General features: G+C 44.5%; 1 protein-coding gene across 1 annotated transcript in view; it reads left to right on the top strand.

Moving 5' to 3' along the window:
- Positions 1–412: 412 nt before the first annotated feature.
- The window catches only part of ST3GAL6 (ST3 beta-galactoside alpha-2,3-sialyltransferase 6), a 64844-nt gene continuing 52659 nt past the window's right edge, over positions 413–12597 (top strand). Inside the window, exon 1 of the mRNA XM_004593234.3 lies at positions 413–548. The gene's annotated coding sequence lies outside the window, so the exon portion shown is untranslated. The remainder of the gene's footprint in view (positions 549–12597) is intronic.

A 12597-nucleotide genomic window follows, 5' to 3' on the forward strand; every position in this document is an offset into this window, starting at 1 on the left:
GGTGATTTTCCTATCCCGGACGCCCGGCGAGGGCGCGCGGCTGGAGTCCGCCCCCCGCCCCAAGGTAGGGCCGGGTTCTGCGCCCCGCGTCGCCGACCCTGGGGACGGAGCTGCCCACAGCCTGCCCCACAGCCTGCCGGCGCACTGCACCTTCCTTCGCTGACTCGTGGGCGGCCGCGGACACCACGCATCTGGCGCCAGCTGCTAGGCGGGAGGAGCTTCCCTCAGCTCCGGACGCGCTGGGCGCAGTAGCCGGGATCCGGACCCGGGCGCGGCGGGAGGCTCGCGGAGCCGGTGGGCGCCTCGGCACTCCGAGCGTAGTCGCCTCCGCCGCGCCCTCCTCAGCTACCGGGCCCGGTCAAGGGAGAGGACTCGTGGTCGTGCCACCCTCCACTGGCTTCTGCTGGCCGCAGGCTTCGGCGGCTCGATGCGGCAGGCGCCGCGGAGGCAGCAGTCGGCTGGAGCGAGCCGCGAGGGCGGGCGCAGAGCAGCGGGCCGGGCCAGGAGCCTGACGCGCCTGGGCGGTCGTCGCGCCAGGGCCTCGGCGGGTAACTCTCCCCGGCTCTCCGGGTGGCGGGTGTGCATGGCCCGGGGGTGGGGGCCTGGGGGTGCGGGGAGCCGCCTGCGGAATCGGGTCAGGGCGCCGGGGGACCTCTCAGGCTTTGGAGCCTCTGAGGCTGAGGGCAGAGAGCACGCTGCGCTCTCAGTGCGGGCTCCCAGCCTGCCAGCTGCGCTCGCAGTGCGGGCTCCCAGCCTGCCAGTTCCAGAGCCCGTCGTAGGAGGTGGCATAAAGAGGCCACGGGGCGCAGGGACCCGCAGCCTCCTGGGGAGCACTGGGTGTCCCGGAGGGGCCCCGCGGGCTGGCAGAAAGGCGGCAGGAGTCGTGCAGATCCGCTCTGGGACCTGCTATCCCCGACCCAAGAGGCTGGGCTCTGGGCAAGCCGCTAGCGGTGCCCGGCGGCTGCTGGGTCACTATTGTTTTCTGCAATAGTCTCCGTGCGCCGGTTAGAGCGAGGGGTCTGCTGGGCCATGGTCTCCGGAGATAAAGTTTTTCTGGGAGACTCCTCTTCCCGCCACAGTGCAGCCATACCTGACGAAACAAGCGCCGTTTGGGACAGGCCGGCAGGGGAACAAATTTGCAGTGTTGCGGATGCCGTTAATTTTCTAGATCGGAGAGAAAGTTTGTTTGCGGCGGCTGGCTCCGCAGCTGTGGACGACCTCAGCACCATGCGTACTGACTGGTGCTTGGCATTTATTTTAAGAGCGCTTGCCGGAGACCAGAAATAAACCCAGAGCACCTTCTTTTGGGATTTTCAACTGAAGCAATAGGGGGAGGGGAAAGGGCTGCGGACGGAGCGGTGGGAGGGAGGGCGGTTGTCGTTCAAAGGTGCTATTTAGAAAAGGTGTGGGATGGGGAAGGGGAAAATTGAAGGCTGGCAGATCAGAAACCACACGGGCTCCAAAACCGCGGATCATGTTTGCAGCAAGAGCCCTCTGGTTAGGTTGCTGGGTAAGGAAACTTTGGAAGCTCGGTGGCGGCCTCTGTGGTCCCAGTCCCCTGAGTCCATATTGACCTTCAGGCCGCACTGCACTGCTTCAGGTCTCCGAGGGCCGCCTGAATATTTGCCTTTCTGGTCTTTAGACTTCTTTTCTGAGCTATAATCCTTGCAAATGTCTTTGTATTTACATGGAGATGTTAAATATTTAGGAGAATGGGGTCAAGGTGCGAGATGACTGTCTGTTGGTGGCCTGCTGCTCTTACCTTTGTCATTAGTCTATATTACTTCCCTCTTCTTACTTGAGGACCGCTTTTCAGGCAAAGAACTGCAGGAGGCACCCTTAAATTGTTTGCTTTGTTGGCACTGAATGCGATCAAGCATATTAGATAATGGCAACATTGGGTTATAGGAAGGGACTTTTTTTTTTAGAAAATATTTATTTTTCTTTGATCTACCTTTCTAATTTGTGTCTAGTGGGTCTGTGGAGTGGGAGGATTGGTTCTCATTCTGTGCCTTATTGTACTTTCTTTGAGCTTTATTTTTGTTGCTGCAGTCACTGTCGGTCTCAGATTGTACCATGTCTTGTTTTAATGGGGCAATAAAAATAGATCTGCAGGTCTGAGTACATTTCAGCAGATTCATCGGAGATGTTCCATTTGTTCTTATGCCTCAAACTGATAAAAATAATTGAGACTTAGAAAAGAATAGACAGTATTGAAGAAGAATGCCATTAAGGGCGATGCCACCAAAATACATCAGTCTGTCTTTTGTGAACTTGTGGTTCTCAGGTTTTCCCATTCTAGAACTCAGTGGCCAAGAATTTCACAGCTATTTTCTTCTGTTGGAGATATGAGCATTTCTGTGGCTCACGTGGACTGGAACATTTTGAGAGCAGAAGTAAATAACACCATTCTTCCTGTGAGTGCATTTCCCTGATAAACATCATCTGCTCACCATGCAGATTGCCAGATGGCTTTTGCAGAAATTTTGATTCCATCCCTGGTTATGGACCAGAGATCTGTTTAGTGTGCATTCTAGAGGATGCTTATTGCCCTGGTGGTACTTTCCCAGATCGCCAGTGTGTTTCCATAGGTCATGCTGTTTAACCTGCCCAGCAGCCCTGGGAGACAAAAAGTTTAGCTCTAATTTGTAGCTGCAAAAAAGCTCAGACTGCACTTGGTGAAGTGAGTGGCAGTAGGTCTCAGAAAGCTCTGCCCTGCCTCTGCCTTCTTACCCCCCTAAGAAGCTGCCACAGCAAACCTGATGGACAAATTCTTGCATTTGTTGTGTGTGTCTTTCTTCTTCATCTTGAGCACACTGTAGGTTATATACACCCTGCTCTGGTTATGCCTGCTAATCACCCCCTCTTGTTGGGCTTTCTGAACAGGTGGTCTGCATGCTTTGTCTTTCTTAACAGCTGCAAACTTCCACAGATAAGACATTTTCTATCTTCCATACATCTTTGATGTGCTGCGTGCGTGTGCTGCCTCTCACCATGAGGGAGATGAGTATTTCAAACATTCTTGACTATCTGAATATCTTCAGTAAAGCTCCTGCTCACCCTTTGAGGACCAGCTGTATTTGGCCTGCAAGAAGTCTTCTCAGGGCTCCATTTTCATTGGACTGTAATGAACCCCTTCCTCCCATCTATTGCGACTGCAGTGGTTAAAACCACACAGCACAGTTACCAAGTTAACTCTTAGGGGTGAAGAATGTGTTTGTTTTGGGTTAAGCCTAATAGGGAGCAGATTGCCTTGCCATTATGGTGTTTCAGTGGGAAACTGTGGTCCCAAATCCAAGTGTTAGGAACATATTTCCCTCAACAGTGAAGGGTAGCAGGGAATCATTCCTCAGGCGCCTACATCTCAGCATAAAATGCCAAATCTGCCAGAGTCACCCTTAGCCTGTTAGTTAATGTATCGTCTATGAATAAAGCTAACTGCATCAGAGGCACTTCAGGTGATGGCAGCTCTCACTACACGTTACAGTTCAGGAGGCCAAATCAAAGGAAGTAGAAATAACACTACTTTTCTGGATAAGTTTTATTGTAAACCAAAGTCACCGTTGTCTAAAGAGTCTCTGAAGCAGTTAGCCCTTCTTCAGAGCCCACACCTAAGCAACAGCCCAGAGCTGTGGTCAGTGGCCAGGATTTTCTACCTGATCGTTCACAGGTGGACTTTCTTCATAGTCAACCCTTATTTTCTGAGTATCAGTGATATTCTTGCGACCAAAATGGGAGTGTAGAGTGCTGAACAATGCAGACACAGCCCTGCTTACACAGAGCTTCTGTTTTTGTGGTACAGAATCAGTAAACAAGGTATGGAGTCAGTAAGCAAGTTACAAGTCAGTGGAAAGTGCATTTGAAATACAAACAGTGCTACAAGGACAATGCTTTGGCAGTGTGATGAGCGGGTACAGAGGAAGGAAGCTCTTTCAGACAGATTGTTTCTCGGCAGAGGGAATGTTTGAGGTGAAATGTGAATGATGAAAAGGAACCAGGCAAGTAAAGAGGAGAAGCAGTTCCACCATCCTGAGGCAGGTGGGATTTGGGGCGACGGAGAAGCTTAGTCGGCACGTGACAGGTTGTACAACTTGTAGTTGATTTTTCTTCTCCGTGTTAATCGGTCATCATTGATTTCCTTCTCTTTGTCCTATGTCAACACACAGGGCTAGCCACACACACACACAGAGCACAGAAGACCCATTAAGACTCGAATACCCACTTAATTGCATTTCATGCACAGGACATCACTAGTTCTAGTTTCTTACCTGCCGGGAAACTGCTGGGTTGGCTGGTGACATCTTAAACCAGGTAGCAAAAATTAAGTTAGTGAAATGAAACTACAGTTGGTATCAGTTACAAGGCAAACATTGTTGCAAGAGATAGTATTTTAAATAAACCCGAATCTGCACTTTGCGAAAGTCTGTCTCCTGGTCCCCAGGCTGTGGTCTCTGCAGTCGGTCCCAGATGTTCATGCTGTATTTAGGGTACAACTTCAGCGGAAATGGTAGGGCTTCTTTAGTATTTGTCATCAGAAGATGCAAGGCTTTGGAGTTTCATATATGTGGGTCTTTGTGTGTGATCTTGGCAATGTTGGAGTGATACTGAAATGACTATAAATTTTCTGTGTCTGATAAACTTGTGGTGTTGCCTTGTAATTGAACAAAAGGTCTCAGTAGTTTATCAGTTACCCTTTGATTCTTGCAAGTTTATGTTATCAGCAGTGTATTACCCTTTGGGGAAATTTGCCAGAGTTTTTAGAGATTCAGAGATTGTTTTCGAGCCAGATGAACTGCTCATTTATTCATTAACATACTGAGCAGAGCTAATATACATAAAGCACTGGAGCCTTTTCTGTCTGAAAGGGCAGTAGTATGTATTATGTCTCTCACCTGTAGGCTCTTCGTGTCCTACATACTATAGATTCAGCAAACAATTGTAAAATAACTCAGTGATTGGCTCACAATGTTAATTAGCTCAGTTGTGACATCTTCACAATAAACATCACTCTTCTCTATAATTATGATTATCAATCCATCATCTGAGAAAGTTTTGCCACGGAAAAAACATTCATCCCTATGGATTTGTATTGGTTAAAACCCTACGATAAAAAATTTTTCTCCTTTTGAAAATATGGTGTATTTATGTTGCCAAGGAAGAGATTGGTATGTAAATGCAACGTGGCTGTTCTCATATTTGCTTTTAAGTACAGTGCATTTTGTAGGTCCTAATTTATGATTGTTTTGATTGAGCTAGTTAGATTTGTGGTTATATTACTGAGGAAATTACATGTGCCAAGAATGTGAATAGGAAAATTATTTTCCTCCTCAATAATTAAGCACAGCATCTTTATGGCCATGACCATGATTGCATGCTCTTACATTCAAGCTCTTGAGTAGGCCAAGATTTCATTGTTTAATTTCTGACTGCTTTGATGTTTTTTTAGCTTCCTATTAAATATCACTCACTTGAGAAGGCACGAATCAATGCCCAGGGGATTAAAAAAAAAAATCTCTCCATCAACGCTGCATGGCTGACGGGTGGAGTCAGAGAAGCTGCTCGTGGCAGACGCCAGGGCGCAGGAGTGCAGTGTGGACCCATGTGGACTTTCACAGAGGTTATACTGACACTGTTTCTCATGCACAGCTGTGTCTGCACAGGTCATGCTCTCACTTAGCCGAAGCAGCTAATATTGAAATGGCCCAGTATGGGCTCTGGCCTACAGCTTTGTGTTTGCCTGACTTGCATGAACACAGTGCTCTCTAAACACAGCCTTCTGGTCTTGGAGGTGAATTCCAGAGTCCCCTTCCACCACCTATGCCCTCAGATTTTAGTCCTCAGTGCACTTTTTCTGATCTTTCAGTGAAGTTTTCTTCTTAGGATATATTTTGTAAATGTTAAGGCTGGGACCCAGAGGGAAGTCTGCCATGTTTTTATTAACATCTTCTGCATCTCTTTAATTTGTAAAGTCCTTCAGGTGTAATGAGGTAGAGGACGCAGGGACAGTGGATGTGTCTGTTGTCTGGTTACCATAGAGAAAACAATAAAAATAGACCATAAATTCTTTTTTTTTTTTTTTTTTTAAGATTTACAGACAGGAGAGGCAGAGATATACAGACAGGAGAGACAGAGAGGAAGGTCTTCTGTCCAATGCTTCACTTCCTAAGTGGCCACAATTGCCAGAGCTGAGCCAATCTGAAGCTAGGAGCCCAGAGCCTCTTTCAGGTCTCCCATGCATGTGCAGGGAGCCAAAGCTTTGGGCCGTCCTCTGCTGCTTTCCCAGGCCACAAGCAGGGAGCTGGATGGGAAGTGGAGCTGCCAGGATTAGAACCGGCACCCATATGGGATTCCGACACGTTCAAGGCGAGGACTTTAGCCGCTAGGCCACCATGCTAGGCCCTAGACCATATATTCTTTTAAAAATTCCCTTATTTCTTGTTAGGTGTGATTCATAACCATATTTAATCGTTGGAAAATGAGTTAGTTGGTTTCAGTGAAATGGGAGCAATGAGGTGATGCTGCAGCGTCCTGGTAAGGCAGGAATGGATTTTCATCTTCTCAGCAACCGCAATTGCATTTATAATTTTATTTAATTGCTAGTTAATTGGTGATAGTTAAAGAAGCTTGTTGCAAATCATCTTGTGAGATAAAGGACACTGCTTTTAATACTTTCGATATTTGAAGCCAACATTTTAGGTGGATTTTAAAGTAATTTACATAATAAGTCTTGTTCTTTTTCAGCTATGTTACAGATAAATGAAGACTAATTGGAAGTTTTGATAAACAGGATGATAGGATATGTTTGCTTTGCAATCACATTCTGTAGATGTTTGACTATTTATTATTATTATTATTATTATTATTATTATTATTATTGGAAAGCCGGATATACAGAGAGGAGGAGAGACAGAGAAGAAGATCTTCCATCCGATGATTCACTCCCCAAGTGAGCCGCAACGGGCCGATGCGTGCCAATCCGATGCCGGGAACCTGGAACCTCTTCCAGGTCTCCCACGCGGGTGCAGGGTCCCAAAGCTTTGGGCCGTCCTCGACTGCTTTCCCAGGCCACAAGCAGGGAGCTGGATGGGAAGTGGAGCTGCCGGGATTAGAACCGGTGCCCATATGGGATCCCGGGGCTTTCAAGGCGAGGACTTTAGCTGCTAGGCCACGCCGCCGGGCCCCATGTTTCTTTTTTTTTTTTTTTTTTACAGTGATTACAGTTATTCCTGTCCTTACACATACTTTATTTTATACCTTTTCTGTCCTCATCCACATGTAAGTGAGAGGTATATAGGGAACTCCTCCTTGATGAGTAGAACCAACATGTGATGGCATGGGAGTGGTAGGTTGGGTCAAGGAGGGTCAGTATTCCATGCTGCAGGAACGTACGATCAAAGGTGTTGGAATGCGTAGGGTTAAGAACCACATGAAGTTAATTGTTACTGGAGCATAACTGTCAAAGTCGAGCATTTCACAGTGTGAGGCAGGGGAAGCCATAGGAGTCAGTAGAATTGGACTTGGAGGCCTGGGGCCTACATCTTTATATCTCCCTATTCTATGTGCTTCAGGAAGCAGGTCTATGTAGACAGTTGATAACAGGCAAATTCTATATGTTACCCCTAAAGATGGACTAGGATTTTTACATATGACATGTAAGGCATCTCTTCCATGGGCTGTTTTCATAAGAAAATGAACATCAGTTGAAGGTATGCATCTATACTTTAGTTAAAATACGGAGCTTCCATTTCTAATAATGTGAATGTTTATAGGATGCAAATATTAAGTATCATTTCCAATTTCTGAGGCGTGGGGTTCTGTAGGAGATGTGTTAGCAAATGAAGACTTTGGGTGGAGCCCTCTAGTGAGAAGTCAAGAGGATCACTATAGACTCTCAGCCCAAAACCTTGCAGCACCTCGCTGACACATTTTACGTAACAGAATGCCTGCCAAGTGTGTCTAGTCACAGTTTCATTTAACATGTCTGTTTTGATAAATACTTGACGTGTATTTCTTTGTTGCCATTTTAGCTAAGGTTTGGCTTCCTTCCTTCCTGCATTCCCTTGGTTTGATAGATTAATGTGCTATTCACAACTTTATGCAATAACTGGTGTTCAATGTCTGAGTTACTTTAAATTCTAGAACAGCTTATGTTATATTTTTATTCCAACAATATTTTCCCTGCTAAGCAGACTGTTGCCTGGTAGCTTTGAATTTTGTCTTTTGTTGGTGGTATCTCTTCCTTGGAAATCAAGCAACAGGGTTCAGAGCACCCTAACCATAAAGGCTTACAATTCCAAGAGAAGAATTAGATGTGAAGGAAATAAACACTGGAAGCTGAACTGTAACTAACTTGTAAATGGGCTGAAGGGATAGATCTGTAAGGAGGCTAGGCAAACAGAGTCCAGCACAAAGTCTTAGCATATTTGCAACACTGCAGGGGAGACGGTGCCTTTATCACGGCTCTGTGCTCATCAAATAACTGTTCAATTATCACTCACTGATTTCCAGATAGAAGTTGCTAATCCGCTGGCTCAAATGCATCGACTCAAATACGTAGGCTTTTTGGCACTTATATTTTTCTTATTGTAAGTGAATTACTTGGACCTTTCCATTTACATGCTAGGAACCTAGAAATTGGCACCCCTTAGGTGGGCTAACCCCCAACGTGTCTGAGCCAACTTTGCCATTTCAAAACTTCTTGGAGAGTGACCCTCTCTGAGGGTCTTCCTAGACTGCCAGGAGCTCTATTTCTTTGTTTCATCTTCTTTATTATGCAGTTTATATGGAAATGTATCAGATATATCAAGGGACATACAAAAGCTCTGTATTTTAATTATACTGAAGAATAGATGCATGCCTTCAACTAATATTCGTTTTCTTATGAAAACAGCCATTGGAAGAAGGGCCTTTCATGTCAATCCAAGTCCATCTTTAGGGGTAACATATAGAATTACCTATAGGATATAGCTCAGTAGATCTCAGTCAAGACACCCAGGCTCACCACCTTCAGATGAATTAGCACACTGCCAGAGTTCTGGGTCCACCACATCCTCCCTCTCAGTCACTGTTACTCGTCTCCAAGGTGCCCACTTTGCCACTAAAAATGGACTTTTCTCTATTTCTATCTGACATGAATTAGCACGCAAGCATTCTGAATGGCTCAAAGCATCAGGTTCCCTGTCTGAACATGAGAATTTTCCCTCCCTAGGAGGGTAGACAGGTCATGTGTGTGTCAGCCCTTAACAAAACCCCTGTTGAAGTCCTAACCCTCATTATAATAGAATGTGACCTTATTTAGAAATAAGGATGCGGCAGATGTAATTTGTAAAGATGAAGTCATAGAAGAGGAGGATAGGCCCCTTGTCCAGTATGACTGGCATCCTTGTGCAAACACAGACAGGGAAAACACATACGCAGGTGGATGGTTGGAGGGGTGACACATCTCACATCTGTCAGCCAAGAATAACCAGGAATGCTGGTGAACCATCGAAATGAGGAAGAGGCACTGCCAAATTCTCCCCTGTGGTGTCCAGTCAGAGCACAGCCCTGCTGACACCTTGATTTTGGATGTGTGGCCAGCTGAGCCCTGCTGAACTAAGACAAGAAAGTCCTGCTATTTTAGGCCTCCCAGTTGTGGTCTTTGTTATAGCAGCCCCAAAACATGAACACATAAGGTCCATGAGGGATGCTTTGCTTTGTGTTTTCTGGAGCACACTTGATTCTTGGTCTCGAGGTTGCCCACCAGGCTGGTAGCTGCATGCTTTCCAAGCTACTCCTGTGTTACTCACACACGTCTCCTTTGCCAATGGCTGCTCTCAATCTGTGATGAGGAACATAGAGTTCCTCATGACCGTCAGTAACTCTGTTCTTCATCAACATCTTCAGGACAAGTCACTTTGGTTTCCTGACTTGATGCAATCTGAGCGAGCGTGGCAGACCAGCTACTCAGCACCTTGTCTGGCTTTGTTCCCAGACTCAGACTGAGCCATGGCCTTGGTGCAGTTTTCTCCAGTTTCTGGTGCAGAATTCTTCTTGGATGGAAAAAAAATCAGCTTACTTTATTTTTTTCAGCTTACTCTATTTTTAAAATAAAAATTCTCATAAATAGATAGACACATAGATAGATGATCTGGCTCTAAAACAGTGATGGCTGGAGGCTGGAGAGGGTGATGGTGTAAGGGCAGATCTGTATAGGCATCAACATACAGTGAACATCATGGATTTTGGTGTTTCATAGAACCTTAGGTTTGCTGTGGTCTGATAAATTGCCTGGCATGATTGATTTGTCTTTAAATATTATACATAAGCATTCAAAATTAATATTTCCCTTGTAAGCATAAGATCTAGTAAATCTTAATAAATTGGCAAAAGTTGAGACTGCTTAATTAGAGCACCAGAATCCTAGACTGTCTGCACTTCCAGTAATCTGGTGTCTCAGATGCTCATGAGGTTATCATATGCTCGACTTTCAGCCAGGATTGCTGAAACCACTGCAGTGGAGTCTGTGTTACATTCATTTTAGTGCTGCAGAGAGAGGTGAATGAGCTGTCTGTTTTCAATATGAAGCATTGGAATGGTTTCAATTAATAACAAAAAGCAATACATTCAATAACCTGAAAAGAAAGAAATCTCAATTTTGCAGTGTGACCTGTTGTAAATCAAGGCCATGTTTGGCTCCATTTGCAGATAGCAAAGATCATTTCACATTTGAGAAAATATAAAACTGTTAGAAAGCAGCCCAGCTATTAGACCTTCACTAGTAAAAAGGGACTACGCAGATGTTGAGATCATAGGATATACTTTCTTCAGCCAATGGCTGGTTTTAAACTGACTACAACCTACCTCTCTCTCTCTCTCTCTCTGTGATTTGGTTTTGAGCTGAGTGTCTGGTGTAAGGGAAGGTGCAGGTTGTCTCATTGGGCAGTTCTCAGAGTGACCACTGGCTCAGATCCGATCTGTTTTGGCTCTCTCTAGGAGACCTGGGAACTCTGAGTGGTATTTCTTTTATCTTTAAAGTTTTTTTCCTCAATGTTTATCTGAGAGTCAGAGACACAGAGATGGACTACTCCCATCCATTCGGTCCACTCCCTGAATGCCTGAAGTGGTTAGGGTGGGGCTGGGTCAAAGCCTGGAACTGGGAACACAGTCCATGTCTCCCCACATGCGTGGCCACGTGCACCTTACTGATCCATTACCACTGTCTCTTACAGTGTACACTAGCAGGAAACCAGAGTTATGAATTGGAGCTGGAAATTGAATGTAGGCATTCTGACTTGGGACATGGAACTCTTAACAGTTAGTCTAAATGCTTGCCTTGGTACTGCTTCTAAATACTCTAAGCATGGACGATCCCTTAGTGTCAAATTTGCCCAGCCTTAGATGATTGCTGAGTGAATATATATTCTTCTACTTTCCCTTGCTTATTGTTCAGAAGCCACCGATTATCACTTTTAGATATTTAAGTAATCTTTTTAAAATTATTTACTCATTGTGCTTTATTTTCTTAAGCCTTTTCAACTTCTAGCTCCTGGTGTTTATTCTTGGAAAATATTTTCTCTTTATGAAAGAAACTTTCTGACTGAAGATAAAACTTTATATAGTTGAAAAATATAGCATAGTGCATTTTGAACTCATAATTTTAGGTCCTGTGGTCAGGCAAAAGTTAGGTTTATATATGCTTATTTTTTCATGTTTAAATGTGTGGCTGTTTGGACTTGAATTTAGTATGTCTGTTCTCTCTCCACCATCTGTCCTTGCATTTTGAGATTCCATAGCTCGTGAAGGATTGTTGGTGGCTGGATAGATGAGTGGATATTGAAACCACTTACTCCATTTGCTTGACCAGTTTTCTCACTAGAGTGTTGGATTTCAGTTGAGTTCAGAGCTGCCTCCTGAACCCCAGGAGGGTGTTTCTAAACCCAGGAGGATTTCTTGGGCTTGAGCAAGAGATCTAGAAGAAATGATATCTCCTTGACTTGCCTCTGAAATGTGGTAAAAGATTTTTCCAGATTTTGTGAGGCCAGTGTCCATTGTGCTGAAATGATTTCTTTCATTGTAACCCAGATTTCACTTTTTTTTTCATTTTTTCATTTTTATTTTTATTTACCTTTTTAGGGATAGTATAGACATTTGCAAGAGCAGTTGTTTTTCCCCATTTCTTCCCCTACAAGAGAAATGTGGTTTTTGAACTTTGACATTTTCTAGACTGAGTTATAGTGTGAAGAACACAGTCATCAGGAAACAGTTATGTAGTTATGTGTTTTTGAAAGATCTACTTTCTGATGTTACCTTAATTCTTTTTTAGAGAAAATTAACAAGGCATAGGAAACCTATTTATGAGATTCATATATTTGTAGACTTGATTTCAATGTAACATGATAGTATGCGGGGTTCTCAAATAGTTTATAAAAAAATACATGGTATAATACAACTATACATGGCTTTCAAATTTTTTTTGCACCAAAATAAACTTGTTTGGATTCAATCTCTATAATTTGTTTAAAGATTTAGTTATTTTTTTTATTGTAAAGTCAGATATACAGAGAGGAGGAGAGATAGAGAGAAAGATCTTCTGATGATTCACTACCCAAGTGGCCA

Source organism: Ochotona princeps, chromosome 3, assembly GCF_030435755.1.
Source record: "Ochotona princeps isolate mOchPri1 chromosome 3, mOchPri1.hap1, whole genome shotgun sequence".
In the NCBI taxonomy this organism is placed as follows: domain Eukaryota; kingdom Metazoa; phylum Chordata; class Mammalia; order Lagomorpha; family Ochotonidae; genus Ochotona; species Ochotona princeps.